The following is a 14,507-nucleotide window of genomic DNA, read 5'->3' on the forward strand; positions in this document are numbered from 1 at the left end:
ACATTGTTAAGAAAAGGAAGTCTTGGTCCACATTATGAAATGCTTTTGAGGCATCTATTGTAAGTGCGGATGATTGTCTTTAGTTAAGAGAGAAATGAGGGTGTCTAACATACAGGTATTATCTCTTATTTGTCTTTTCTCATAAAGCCCAATTGTTCTGGGAAAATAATTTTGTCCAATGCTTTTTTGTAATCTGTTAGCTAACAATGAAGACAATATCTTCTTGTCAAGATTTATAAGGCATTGGGTCTGTAATTCATAGGATTTAGTTTGTCTGAATTAGGTTTTGGTATTAAAATTGTCTTTGAATTATTTAAGTATTTGTCTGTAAAGCCATATTCTATAATAAAGTTGTAGAGTTTTAACAGTATTGGAGTTAGTATGTGGCTAAGTTTTTTGTAGAACATAGCTGTAAATCCATCAGGGCCTGGGGATTTGTTGACTTTTAGTTTTTTAATTGCAATTTTTACTTCACTCATTGACAAGGGACTGTTCAGTAAGTTATATTGTTCTTCATCAAGTTGTGGAAACTTTAAACTTTTTAAGAACTTCTCTTGTAGATTAGACACATGTTTATGCTTTTCAGGGTTATAAATCTTGTTGTAAATATCCCAGAACAAGTTATTTATATCTTCATTGTTCTGTAGAATTCTATCTTTATAGTGTATTTCTGGGATATTATGGAGAGTTTTTTTGATATTTATCATACTTGCAAGTACCTTAGAAGGGGTGTGTGCCCATTCAGAGTAGTTATATAAGTTTCAGTTCATTTATTGTGTGTTTATTTAGTTGTATAGTGTAGAGTTCTTATTGAATATGTTGTAATTTCTTTTCTAATTCTTGTGAATGATGGGCTTGTAATTGTAATTCAATGTTTGTGAATTGCGATTCAAGAAGTCTAATCTTTTCTTGCTCTTGTTTTTACACAGTGAAGATTTTTGTATTAAAATTCCCCTTAATACAGTTTTGGTGGCTGCCCATTGAATGTCTAATGGAATTTGGCTTTGTGATGTATCTTGGTCCAATTGTTTTATAGTTTTACCTAACTCCTCAATTAGCTCTTTATGGTTTAAAAGGTTATTATTTAAGTACCGGTTGTAGGGGCCTCGCTGTTTAAGAGATTGGAGATTTTTATTAAGAGTAATTGTGATTCTGGAGTGATCTGAGATTATTCTATTATTTATTACGTAAGTTTGACAAAACCTAGAGAGGTTCGAGGAGATCAGGAAATTGTCTATTCTTGACCATACTTTATGTGGACGGGAATAAAAGTATGTTTGTTTATTGATCTGTCATGGTCCAAATTTTGGTAGAGGTCGACAAGGTTGTGATTTTGTATAGGATCATTTAGAGCTGATGTGACTTGGGCTGGTTGTTTTCTGTTTTAATTAGAGCTGTCGGTAAGTGGATCAATTAGGCAATTCCAATCCCCTCTATAATGATAGAGTGATTGGGAAAGTTTAAGAGCATGTTATAGATTTCGTATAAAAAGAAATGCTGGTTTGAACATGGGCCATATAAATTCAAGAAGAGAATATCATGTTTTGTTTGTGGATACGTGCTAGTGAAAAAACACCATCTTCCTTTCGTATCTTAGTTGCTGTTAGTTATGTTCTCTTGAAAGGATTCTTTGGTAATAATAGAGTTCCTTTTGTAGCAAAGCTGTCCCCTGATGAAATTATTTGCTTGATCCATTTTCTTAAGCTAATTTTTAACCATTGTTCTTTGTTTAGGTGTGTTTCTTGTAAGAATATGATACTGGAGTTAGCTTGATAGATTAAGTGCAGGATTAGATTTAACATTTTACTATCACCTAACCCGTTGACATTCCAAATATCAACTATATACATGCCTAGCTATATATCCTTTGTATAAAGATAAAGTAGTGGCCTTAGGTTATTTTTATATTTGTAATGAATTAAGTAATTGTTGTGATGAAGAAAATTCTGTTTGGGTAGCATACATTTGAACAGGATGGCTTCCAACCTTTTTAGCTCACCCCCCCCCCCCCCACCGTGCCTGGCCACCTATCTCCCTTACTTTTTGTGGTATTATATTTTAAATCTAGTGTGTTGTTTGAATATCCTCTGGGAGGGCTGTTATAGTCCTGGTAAAAAAAGAGATAATAACTAGGAACTTTACTTCGTTCCAAGTGACGCTAATCATGCCTGACACACAGCTGCTTGCTCCTTAATGAAGTGTGTGCTTTAAAAACCTGTTGGAACTATTTACAGATCATTACACAATAGTGTGTAAATAACTTTATAAATAAAAAGAAAAACATTTTGTAAAGCCTGCATTATGATTGCAATAATTAAATTTTTAGGACTAGCTTCCAACTGAGGGTTGTTTGTAGGAGAGTCATTTAAAAAGTTACAACCCCCTTTTTATCTTTAACTAAAGAAACCTGCCTGTGCACAATTAAACAAAGTTTATTTAATTAGGCTTAAATAGTGTTTAAGTAATTTTACATTAAACGTTGAACCCCTTTTTGCAGTATAATATTTAGAAACAACTGAAGGGGAACAAAACTCAGCTTTTGCGAATGTTTAACTACTTTTAAACCTGGTGATTGTTGTGTCACAGCGGAACTCCGGTCCGCTAATGTTTGGTAGTGGATTTTTATGTGCCGAGTTACCAACCCTGACACACAACCTTCAACAAAGGCACGCCCATTCACGCATGCCTCCACACAGAAGACACTCTAGCTGAGAATCGAACGTGACAATGTCTTGCTGTGAGGTGACAACGCTACCGCAGCACCACTACCACAGACTTTTAAACCTGGTGATTAATGTGCACATTACCCCTAGTGCAATTCCAGCAGACCTCCTAACCACATTGCAACTGCAGTGTAATACAACATGAAAAAATCTGATTAATGATTACGCTAGAGCTGTTAAGTCTTCCTTACTAATACAATCACATTACTGGATAACAGCATAGATACAGAGCATGCAGACATTCAGTTAACATTGCTTTTAAGAACTAGAGAAGAACATTATTTTTTTAAGAACAGAAACATCTTGCTGAATCCACATGTATTGTCCCCTGCATAGGGCAGCTTTTTAACTTTACTTAGTACTAAAGAGCTTTACATATCTAACACACAGACCAGAAAGGAAACTATAATAGATGTAAGCAGAAGTCCTGCAAAAACGTGTTGTATTCTAAACAGACAAATCTTTCATGCAAAGTTCAGTAGATAAATAAAAAGTTATCTTTATCTTTACACATTTGACACTTACAAGATACATTTACATTATAGCACAGGAAGTATTTTTGAAAACTTGTGACAGTACAAAGAAAAACTGCATTTCTTAGACATTTGCCTAGCACTTGCTTGGAATCTTTTAATTGTACTTATAAAAGTCTTATTTTGTTACCTTAAGAGGTTTTTCTTCGTGTACTTACATATTTCCATTGATTCTGATTACTTTTAATGCTGTATATTTAGCCTTGCAGTTCCCAGTAATGATTTGCGGCTCCTGACCTTCAAAGAAAGTTGTCATTTGACCTCCCAGCACTACATGGATCTGGGTATTGTTACTTCCAGTTTTTGCTCACACAGACAGCTCTCCAGATCAGCAAAAGTAGTAAATGAAGTTTGGCAACAAACTAAGTTGTCCCGGGACATCTTCATGGGGAGTAGGTTAATAATAGAGGGAGTTAAGTGGGTTGGGGAGGTGAAAGGGTGAAGGGAAGGCAGGGATGGTTGGGAGGAAATGAGATAAGGATGGGGAGGGGCTTAAGAAGTTTAGTTTAGTGTAGCTGGGTTAAGCAAGCACATTTTGGCGTGAACTTGTTACAGCAGGCTCTTGTCCATGACGACCTGAAGGGAAGAGTGGTCTGGTAGGCCTTAATGTGGTGGGGTATGGAGGAGGTGAATGAGGATCAATTCTAGAGGTTGGTAGTAATGATTGCTTGTGTTCAGTCCAGTCATGGGAGGGTGGGGATTTTGTTGTGTCTTCAGTTTGTGCAGTTTGAAAAAAAAAAAGTGTGTTTTTGGTATTTGATTGCTGATGACATCCTCGGCTCATCAGGGGTGGCTTGTTGTGGGTTTTCAGGACTCTTGTGGCTGCATTGGGCTCACTGGAGTCACGGTGCTGTTTTGCAGGCTTCTGACATGTGGGATTCATTGAGCAGGCAAGTAGGGTTTCTACCCCAGTGGTGCAGGTGCAGCATGGGTTTTACTGCCATTGGGAGGGTCGCATCTTCTCATTAGGTGGAGCTCTGTTAAAGAGAGAAAAGGAGAAAAACAAAAAACCTTGAATTTTGTTTTAGGAAGGTTGGCGTAGTTCTTGGATCTGGCCGTCAATGGCCGTGACTGACGATCATGGTGCACTTCGTTTTGTCTTGCTTTGGTATGCAAACTAACTTAGCAGGTAGAATTTATTGGGATCATAATGTCAGTAAATTGTATTGATGGTCAAGTGCAGAGTAAGCATTTCTCTGTTCCCTATCACTGATTTTACCTGGTTTGATAATGAAACAGTTTACTAATGTGTGACAAGAGAATTGTGTTTTAGGGGTACCTGAATCACTAGGTCATCCTATAATGTTAAATAACTGCATGAACACCTCAAACACGACACCACAACAGTGCATTAACAATGATAGATTTCAGCGAGTTGGAATTCAGCACTGATCTTCATCGGAGTGGATTATTAGTGTGAACATGGGTGAATTATAATACTGTGCAAACAAATCCATTTTATTTGGCTTAGCTGGAAGTCATAATCCAAAGTACTGCATGTTGGATGCTGTCCTAAAACGTTATGTCGGGATCTATGGGAATATGTGGTATTCCTCAAAATATAATTTTCCCAAAACAGTCCACATACTGCAAATCAGCATTGAGTTAGTTGACACTTGTTTACCAGGAAAGTGGGACTGGCCTAGAAAGTGCCCATTTTCATCAGAGGCCCGAGGAGAAAAGCTCCACAATCAAAATATTTTAAAATTGGAGAGGTGTTCACCCGTATATCAGGCTTTGTTTCAGAGAAATTGGGGAGGAGTATTTGAGGTTTTGGATTAACTGACAAGTTAAGGCCATCCCCTAAAATTCTATACAGAAGGGGTAAGAACATCAAAAACATTTTGAAAGAAACAGTAAAGGAGATAGTATGACATTTAAAATAATATATGTGGTGTCTTCAAAGAAGGTAGGTTCATCAAGACAACCAACATTATTATAAATAGAGATGGCCATTTCGCGGGCTGCGAGTCTGGTGGGGGAAGAGTTTGCCTGTGCATGCGCAGTGTACTGTAGGTGCTTGGGGAAAAAAAAAAAATGAAAAAAACATTTGCCTTATTGTTCCCGGGCCGTTGATTTGTTTGCTTTCTTACATGTTAGGTTGTCTGGCGTTTGGGCAACTGCAAGTATTTCAGGCAGATATGATGTGCTCCTGCCATTTTAATAAGGTAACCTTTAATGTTTTATGGGCTTGTCATTGCAGTGGGCTTTATGAGGTTACAGGTAATGCATTTTATTTAGTGCTCATTAAGGCATGTCAATGTGGACTGGGTTCAGGTAGGTGGAGTGGAGCTTCATAGGAATTTATTAGGCTACTGGCTCGGGGAAGGTGACAAGCTAGAGAAGTTCAGCTCTTTTTCTACAGGTAGCACTTATCACTCTTGTCCAAGGGGATATGAGTCAAAGTAAAAAAAAAGGGGGGGGGGGGGCTGGTATCATATTTTGGTACAGATTTGGGCAAACACTTGATGGGTTGGCAGGGGTCCTTGTCAGTGCCTCCATCTCAAGTAATTATTGATGTGTGTGCACATAGAATTTGTTGTGTTTTTCTTTTCTTTGCAGATTGTTGAAGTGCAGACGGCACCATGCGGTAGCTTGAAAAGGGGATTTGAAAGGTGATGTTTTGATAGGATGGATGTCTTGCCACTGGAATGAGTCACAAGGAGGATTTGATTAATCACATTAGTAGGTCATGTTAGAGCTGTGTGTTTAACTAGTGGGAGCTGATTATTGCATTGGTATAGGGGCAAGTAAGGAAGAGGTAGGTGGGGGGGCCAAGGGGAAAACTGTCAGGGATGGTTTATAGAGAGGGTGGGGATCCCACGGGATGAGTAGAGTCACGACATTCAAAGGAGCACAGGGACTTATTAGGCTAAAGCCCTATGGCTCTTGCAAGCCAGTGAAGTTCAATTCTTGCTTTCTTGGAACCTTGGGGTGGTTGTGTAAACTCATCCAGTTTTTTGAATCATATGTGGGGGGAAGGGACAATGAGGTTTGACAGGATGCTGGAGTTTGTTCCTAATGGGTGGTATCTTCTGGGTGACAAATTTGTCCCTTGAGTAGATAGCGTTAATGTTACATACCAGGTTAAGGCTTTACAGATTAGCACAAGGATCTCACTGGGGTTTGGGGTGAATTTTATAGACAGGGTTTTAGGAAGCATGGTAGGTGGCTGTGTTGGGGTAGTTTTAGAAACCGGGTGCATGGTTACAGGGGAGTTAGAAGGTTTAAAGGAAGCTTGGTTGCAAGACAGGCAGCTGTAGGACAGGTCTTAATTACCTACTAGTGGTATAGGTAACTTAAGGAAAGAGTTTTCAAGGGGAAAGGCCAGGAACAAACAGGGGTTAAAATGGTTTGGTAATGAGTGAATTGGAGGGTGTTTATGGCTGGGCATGTAAAGTATTTCATTGCTGAGTATAGGTGAGTTTTCAGGATCTAGGTCAAGGGGTGCTGGTCTAAGGTTAGAAGTTTTGGAGTTAGATTATTCCCTATGGTAATTGAGTGTTGCACATCCAGAGTGGGGTAGTTGGTGGAATAAGGTGATATGCTACAGTTGACAGGGGCCTGGGTGTGAGACTTATTACTAGTTGTTTTGACTAGGTGTCAATTTGAGTTCAAGGGATTATAGTTTGTGTTGGGTACACCGAATGATGTTTGGCTTGACTTTTCCCTTTATGGGAAGTAAGGTTTTGAACAATTTTGGGTAGACGGGAGGGGGAACAGCCTGGTCAGGCTGGTTGGTGGAGAAGAGGGATAGGCTTGCCCTCTTCTGTTCCCCCTCTGGTGTCTGGATGTTCATTTCAGGGATCTGTGGAAAGTAAAATGAGCAGCTGGAGGAATCTTGCGGAATAGATAAGCAAGCTGAGGTAAGGATGCTGCTTATTTGGTGGAAGGTAACTTAATAAATGGTGTATGAAGTGAGTTGGGATGCTGCTTCATAAGTAAAGTATATGAGCAGAGGTATGGACGCTGCTTACTGGGGCAGGGTGAGTAGGTACACTGCCCTGATTAACATTACAAGGAGGTTATGCTGTGTTTAGAATCAATTATATTATGAATAGTTGTAATTAATGAATTTGGTGAACAAAGCTATATTATGAAATTAATAAAGGTCATCAAATGTCATTCAGTGTGATGTGTTTATTGAAGGGGACCAGGACAAATTTATTTTATTTAAGCTTGTTTGGATATTTTCTGTGGCTGGGAGTGATTCATATATTCTTTTCTTGCTTCATTTTCATTTATTAGCGATTTCCGGCTATACAGTGTATTTAGGTTTATTGAGTTAAATGTGTAGAGCTTGTGTAGACTTCTTATGTAGGTTGATTTAGCTTTATTAGGAGTTTTACTGTTTGCTGAGTATTTAGAGATAAAGGGGTTGCTTTTACAAGGTAATGCATTTACTATGTGGTTTTTGACCGTAGGACTGCATTTTACATTTAAACAGACATTTGGCCATGATATGTGCTGCTTATACACCATGTTTTGTAACCAGAATGCAGGAGTTAAATATTCACATATGCAAAATGCTATATTAATGTTTTATAGCCTTAAAGCATAACTGTTTTTAAAAAGCTGGCTTAAGCTTTAGTTTGCCGGTTATGCTGCTGTGCTATTTCTTAGCTTCAGGGGTATCTCCGAATGCCTTGATGAAGGTGGTTTTAGCTTTAGTTTTGTTTTGAACACAGTATTTTTGATCTTTATAGCTGAACATAAGTTTCGCAGGGTAACGCATTTGAAATCTGATATTCTTCTTAATTAGATAAGAACAGAAAGGGGCTATTTCTTGGCATTCTTGCTTGATGGGCGGAGGTAGGTCTTGTGTAATGCTTATTTTATTGCCCCTAAAAGTTATGTTTCTTTTCAGTTTAGCAGCTGTTAAGATCATGTAGGTGTGTGCTGCACTGAGTATTTTTACATAGATTTATCTTGGTACAGTTTCATCCTGAGCTCTCCGAAGAGATCTGTGTGTACGTTCAATGATCATTTATTTTACTATATTCTTATTTTCCACAGTTGTTTCCACAATCTCTTTGATTATTGTATTCAGTTGGGTTTGATCAAACACTTCATGTACCCCTCTTATAATTATATTGTTCCTTCTGCTTCTTGCTTCAAGGTCTATCATTTTTGATTGGCGCTCTCTTATGGTCTGTTTGTTGGTTTTAATTGTAGCCTTCAGGGTTTTGATTTCAGATGTGTTTTCCTCAGTCTTAGTTTCATTTAAGGTTAGTCTTGCCGCAGTTTGTTCAATGTTGTTTCCCACAGAACTAAGCTTTTCAGAAAACTCACGAATGTCATTTTGGAGTGGTTGTAGTGCTGTTTTTATATCTTCTACTGAGTATGAGTTTCATTTTTTGCTCTTAAAGAAACTTTATTAGTTTCCTGTTGCGACTTAGACATTTTCTGTCTCTTGCTTGCCGTGTCCTTTTTAGGAGTCACAGTTGTAGATAATTTTGATTTGCACGTTTGTATTTCCATTAGTTACTTACTTTGATCCTCGGTGCTAGTCATAGTAATCTTTCTTTTTGTTTTGAAGTCTTTTTCAGATGCTGCTGAGTTGTAAAACCTGAGCAAGCCTTGCCACACACTCCCAGTCACTGCTACCCTGCTGGATTAGAAGGTACTTTAAAAGTTCAAAATTAGCTTTGTATTTTTAGGTAAAGCTGTTTCCTTGCTTCTTATGTGTTGTTTGTGCCAGGGTTGTGCAGGTTTTACCTTTTAGACATAGAATGTTTAGGCTTTGCTGCAGATTAAACTTTTAATTTATGGAGCTGCAGCTTAATGCATGTCTAGTTGTCAGTGGCCATCTTGGAATCCCCCTGTATCTTAAGATTATTAACAGAGTGTATGATGGCTTTATTTCTAGTTATCCAAAGTTTGGTTTCATAGGTACAGAGCATAACAATATACCTTAGTTACGCAGTAAGGTGCAACAAAAGTAGGATATGATTCATTCAGTCAGAAGATGAGTATTTAGTAATTTGTTTTATACTCATGTGTTGGGCAGATTTTCTTCAGTTGCAGTTATCTAACAATAATGCTTACATCTCATTTCTATGTTCTCAGATTACCTTTACAACTAATGGTTTATCAAAGATTTGTAATTAATATTAAAACCAGCAATCCTCCTGGTCTAAAGGCAATATCAACATTAAATGCATTCTTAAAAAAACAACAGCTAAACTGTAACTGAACATCAAGTCTGAAAGTGAAAAGTAGTTTGGTGTTTTTGTCATGTGACCAGGTGCAGTTAGAATATGTAAAGCTGCATTATTTAAACTTGTTTTATTCTGAGAAAGTCTTTCCTACAATAAAGACAATAGCTCTTACATGTTATATGCCTTGTGTAGTTTATGGTTCTTAACTTGAGGTTTTGTGTAGTTTTGTTTGTCATATGCAGGTGAACAGGATGTGAGTGCTTCTTCTGGTTTTCCAAAATTGCTGAAAAGGTAGTTTATGTGTAGCTTTAGTAAAGACTTATAGTCAGTTGCCTCGTGGGTTCTTTTTAGTCCAATTTTTGGTGTTACCATGGTACTGTGATGTTTATTACTGGAGGGCTTAATGATCCTATGACTGAATATTAATATTAAACAATAATATCTTTATGTATGCAGGTATGATATATTTACAGCAATGGGGAGCTGCCATGGGCACCCCATGTACAAACTGCAAATTTAGTCTTGAAGGAATGGGAGGATAAAAATGTGTTATCGGCTTATTTGTATTTCAGACATATAAAATGTTATTGTTGCTTTGTCAACAATATTTTTCTTATATGGGGAGGCTCTAAACAAGAGCTAGATGTTTTTGTGTTATATCTAGATAGTACCACTGATTTTTTTAAAGTTTACTATGTTATGTTGCCAAATAGATATTGATTTTTTAGATGCATATCTTTATATTGATTCCACTGGACGAATGAACACATCACTATATCATAAGAAGTGTTGGAAAAATAATTTGATAACCCAAGACAGGATGCATCCTAGGCACATTTATCCTAATATTGTAAAAAGTCAATAATTGAGAACTTCTAGGTTATGTACTCAGGAATATGATTTTACAAATACATTAGGGCTTATGACGAAAAAAAATACAGAGAGGGTATGATAAAACCATGTTGGATAAAATAAAAAAAAAAACAAATTTGTGATGGAAGAACTACCTACAGAACTTTCTTCTTCCAAAGTGTTTGTACTGACAATTATGGTGAGACTAGTAAAAATAGAAATCTTAGAATAAAGTTTAGTACTAGATACACCAAAGATGTAGGTAAGAACTGGAAATTCTTAACTAGATGAGAAGACAGTTTCTTTTGTGGGTAAGTCTCCCCATTTTCTCATTAAGAACTCTTTGAATTTAAAAAGACAATTATGCAGAATTAATACATTTAAGAACAATAATATACTATCAGAAAGAACAGGTACATACGCTTGTCGCACATGTTGTACTTGTTCATTTATATCTAATATCCATAAATATCCACATTTAAATTTTGTATTTAAACCTAATAACTATGTGGATTGCCATACCAAAGATGTGGTTTATTTAGCCACATGTAGCCTGTGCCCAAGTTTCTATGTAGGTAAAACTAATAAAAAGTTTAAAGATAGAATACTGAGACATTTATATGATATTAAGGTGGACAAAGAGAAGAATGCCTTAGTTAAACACGCCAAAGAAAATCAAAGGCATGCATTCTCCTTTAGAGCATTACACTGTATACATCTAAATGACTGAGGGGGTGATTTGGTAAATCTTACGGAGAAGGCCACGTTACAATGGATTCTGAAGTTACAAGCTGATAGGCATCCAAGTTTAAATGGATGTATTCCTCTTAAACCAGCACTGATGCAAAGTAAATTGATAAATTGATACACTAATATGATAGGTTGTGTTTTTAAAGAGCAACTTGGATTGGTTGGCTATGTACTTAAATGTTTCGCTGGAATCTTAGTTTTTAGGTCTGATTAAGAATTGGTTGTAAGCATGAAAACACCTACCTTGCTATTATTAAAATGTGATGCTATTAGCCATGGTGGTCATACTGGTTTTTGTTATTTTTCATTGTGCCTATATTTGCAGCATAGACCTTCAACAACTGTTGGATTGGTTACTTGTTCAGGATTAAATAAATCAGGTCTTAGTCTCTGTTTGCCATGACAATTGTAAAGAGGTATACCTGCGGTTTTCTGACACTAAGCTAAATCAATTACAACTTGTGAAAAACTGTAAAGTTAGACCACTCACTGGTTATGTACATTACCAATATATTTTGCCAGAGTTACAGAAATAGCAGTGGCTCAACAGAGAATCCCACATTTCAATGACTAGTTGTTAATTTTGTTGTCCTTGCAAAGTTTGGAACACTCTTACCACTAAGAACTTATTTATCTGCACTCTCCTCCAGGATTGCATTATCCCTCCCAGAGAGTGCTACTGTTGTAAGCCCCTCAAGCAGAATCCGAAACTTTTGTTATTCATTCTCTGCTGTTTAGAACCTGCTGCTATGGTCATTTCTGAAGTCTTCCACACTGAGCTCCTTTAAGAGTTCCCTTAGATCATGTTTTATTGATCTCAATTTAATGAATTCCTTTCCTAACAGTCATACTTTGTATTCCAGCAATTCTGTCGGCTGGTTTTGCTGAACAATTTTATCTAATTTTATTGGCGTTTTGTTCTTTTTGCATCTAACGGACTGTTTTTCTCTTTTGTTGCTTCATTAATAATTCCGTGTTTTATTATTCCAGTGCCTTGGACCTAAGCATTTTAATAAAGTCAAAGATGAGGGTAGTCAGTTGTTGCAAACCCTTTTGATTGTTGGTGTTCTTGACAGCAATGTTTTTATCATAAGTCTCTATGGAAAAATAAGCTAAGCCATTGTAAATAAAATAAATAGAATACCATAAAATAAGCTGAAAATGTCAGTAACGTGACAAATTATTGACTTGGCATTTTCTTTCTTTGTTTCTTCCTTTTCCCATCCTAGACTAATTTCAACACAAATTCATCACATCTCAAATATCATGTAAAACAATAATAATATTTAACCTCTGAAAGTAACTTTCTGTAATTCTGTAGAGATAAGTTCCAGTAAGTGTATTGCACTGTTTATTGGCGTGGATTGTAATCAGGGCTAGGGCCAGAAATGTATATTTAGCATTCAGACCTCATGTGGTTGTCCCCTAACAATGATTTGAAAATGTTTTTAACACTCATACCTTAAATTTTTACAGGTATACACTTTACAAAGGGAAACATTATTTGCAATTGTTGCCAGTTATAACCATAAAAAGGTTATTTTAGAGGCTCATGCCTGTCAAGTACACATATTGCATATAGCCACATACATCCAACACTAGTTTAGTCAGTTGTAAGTCATATGTGCTCTTTGAACCATAATATAGCTGTGATATGGTAAGAAAAGATGTACTCATTTGAGTACACTGAGTGTGCCTAGCTTCACCCTTGATTGTAATGGGAATATTACTGTATTGATGCACTAGTATTTCAAGTATAGCATATAACCAGAAAAAGTAGTTTTACATTTATATACACACAACCAATAAACAGAGATGCATGTTCTAGTAACACTCTGAGAACCAACAAACTCAGTATGCTACTAAATGGCATACACAGAAAGCAGTTGCCACAAGAGCAAAATTAATGGGGAGAGTAAGAATGTATAAACAAAAAATTCTCAGAGACCATACCCCAGAATCACATTTAGAATGTGTATTGCAATTATTTTTAATACATTGCTATATGTTACATTAATTTGTTGTCAGTTTTCCAGTTAAGCCTCTTCTTTTTCTTAAATGCAGATAATTGCCTCTTTTGCTAAAAGAGTGTTCCATTTGTACTTCCTTGAAATTTAACAAGGGGATCAGACATTTCAGACTAGAGGGCAGTTTGTTCAGCAGCTGAACCAGTGACTCATTAAGTGCTTTTTTACTGATCGTGACAGATATTCTCAGCTATTCAGTAAGCAATGCATCCTGTAATCTAAGTTCCTTGGGGAAATGTTGAACAGGCCAGTGTGCAGGTGTATTGAATAAAAATGTTCATAAGCAAATTGATGTTAACTGTTGTTTAAATGTGCCAAATGCTCATGCATGAATCATTCAGCTTGATTAAAATGACTATAGATTTAATTTTTAAATCAATCACTTGGGAGAACATTGGAAAACTATGAGCCCATTATATGTATTTGCTTCTAAAATTAGTTAATAAGTAAATAAATAAGGCCTGGTAGTTTTTACATTGGGAACATGTTATTAATATTATGTACTGCTAACATGGGTGCTGGAACAATAGGGTGATTGGGGTGCCACCCCTTCCCCTTTCAACAGCTGCCCAGTGTTACCTGAAAGTGCTGCTGGAGTAGCAATCATATGGGATCATTTGCATTTCTGAGCAAACCATAAGCTCAGGGAGCCAGAAAAAAATGCAGTTTGACTAATAAATCATATTTTTCTGGCTGCTCAAGCTCGCAGTATCAATGAAATGCCTATGCGAGTGTTTCTAAGACATACCGATCAGCATCTTTAATCAAAAGTTTTGGATATAGCACGTGGGGGAGATTGGTGTAATGGTTAAGGTGCCTACCTTAGAAGCACAAGGTGCAGGGTTTGATTATCACATGGGGTAATTGGCTAGGCTTAAAATGGCTCATGAGGGCAATTAGCCTAGTATGAATCTATGAAAAGATAATAGCAGAATGAAAGCTCAGAACAAGGGTCAGTTTTTAACTATTACTTAGTCATTTAAAATTTTAACAGAACAGTTTTCACATCAACATGCATTTTTTGAACAAAACAAGTGACTCACTGTAACCCTCTGCATCTCTCTCAACTTTTGCTTAAGAAGATTGGACATAGCTGAAAATGATGGTGGGGGGAGGGGGGGGGGTAAATGGCCAAAATCAGGAACAGAGTTTTAAGATTTTTAATATTGCCATTATTAAGTTAGCAGCTAGAATAACAGGTTTTGTGCTAGCATACAGTTTCCTGAAGCATATAAAGTCTCAGTGTCAAATGTTTTTTTTTACTAAAGTGAGCACAATCCTCAGTGGTTTGCAAGATTTTATGAAGAACAGATCAATAACATGAGGCAATAATCTGGATACTCTGTGAAATTTTTGGAGAGTTAATAGGTATAATCCTGAGTGATTTACCAGAAAATCAAATATATTCCGAGGAACAGCGCAAAAATAGGAGGCAAAATCAGCCATGTTCTACAAAGTTGT

At 36.7% G+C, this 14,507-nt stretch overlaps 1 long non-coding RNA gene across 1 annotated transcript in view; it reads left to right on the plus strand.

The window, feature by feature from the left end:
- The window catches only part of LOC122789277, a 1,405,129-nt gene that overhangs the window by 346,144 nt on the left and 1,044,478 nt on the right, over positions 1-14,507 (plus strand). The window contains exon 2 of the long non-coding RNA XR_006362798.1: positions 8,796-8,879. This is a non-coding gene — a long non-coding RNA (uncharacterized LOC122789277). The remainder of the gene's footprint in view (positions 1-8,795; positions 8,880-14,507) is intronic.

This window comes from Protopterus annectens, chromosome 1.part2 (genome assembly GCF_019279795.1).
Source record: "Protopterus annectens isolate FY-2018-M chromosome 1.part2, PAN1.0, whole genome shotgun sequence".
In the NCBI taxonomy this organism is placed as follows: Eukaryota; Metazoa; Chordata; order Ceratodontiformes; family Protopteridae; genus Protopterus; species Protopterus annectens.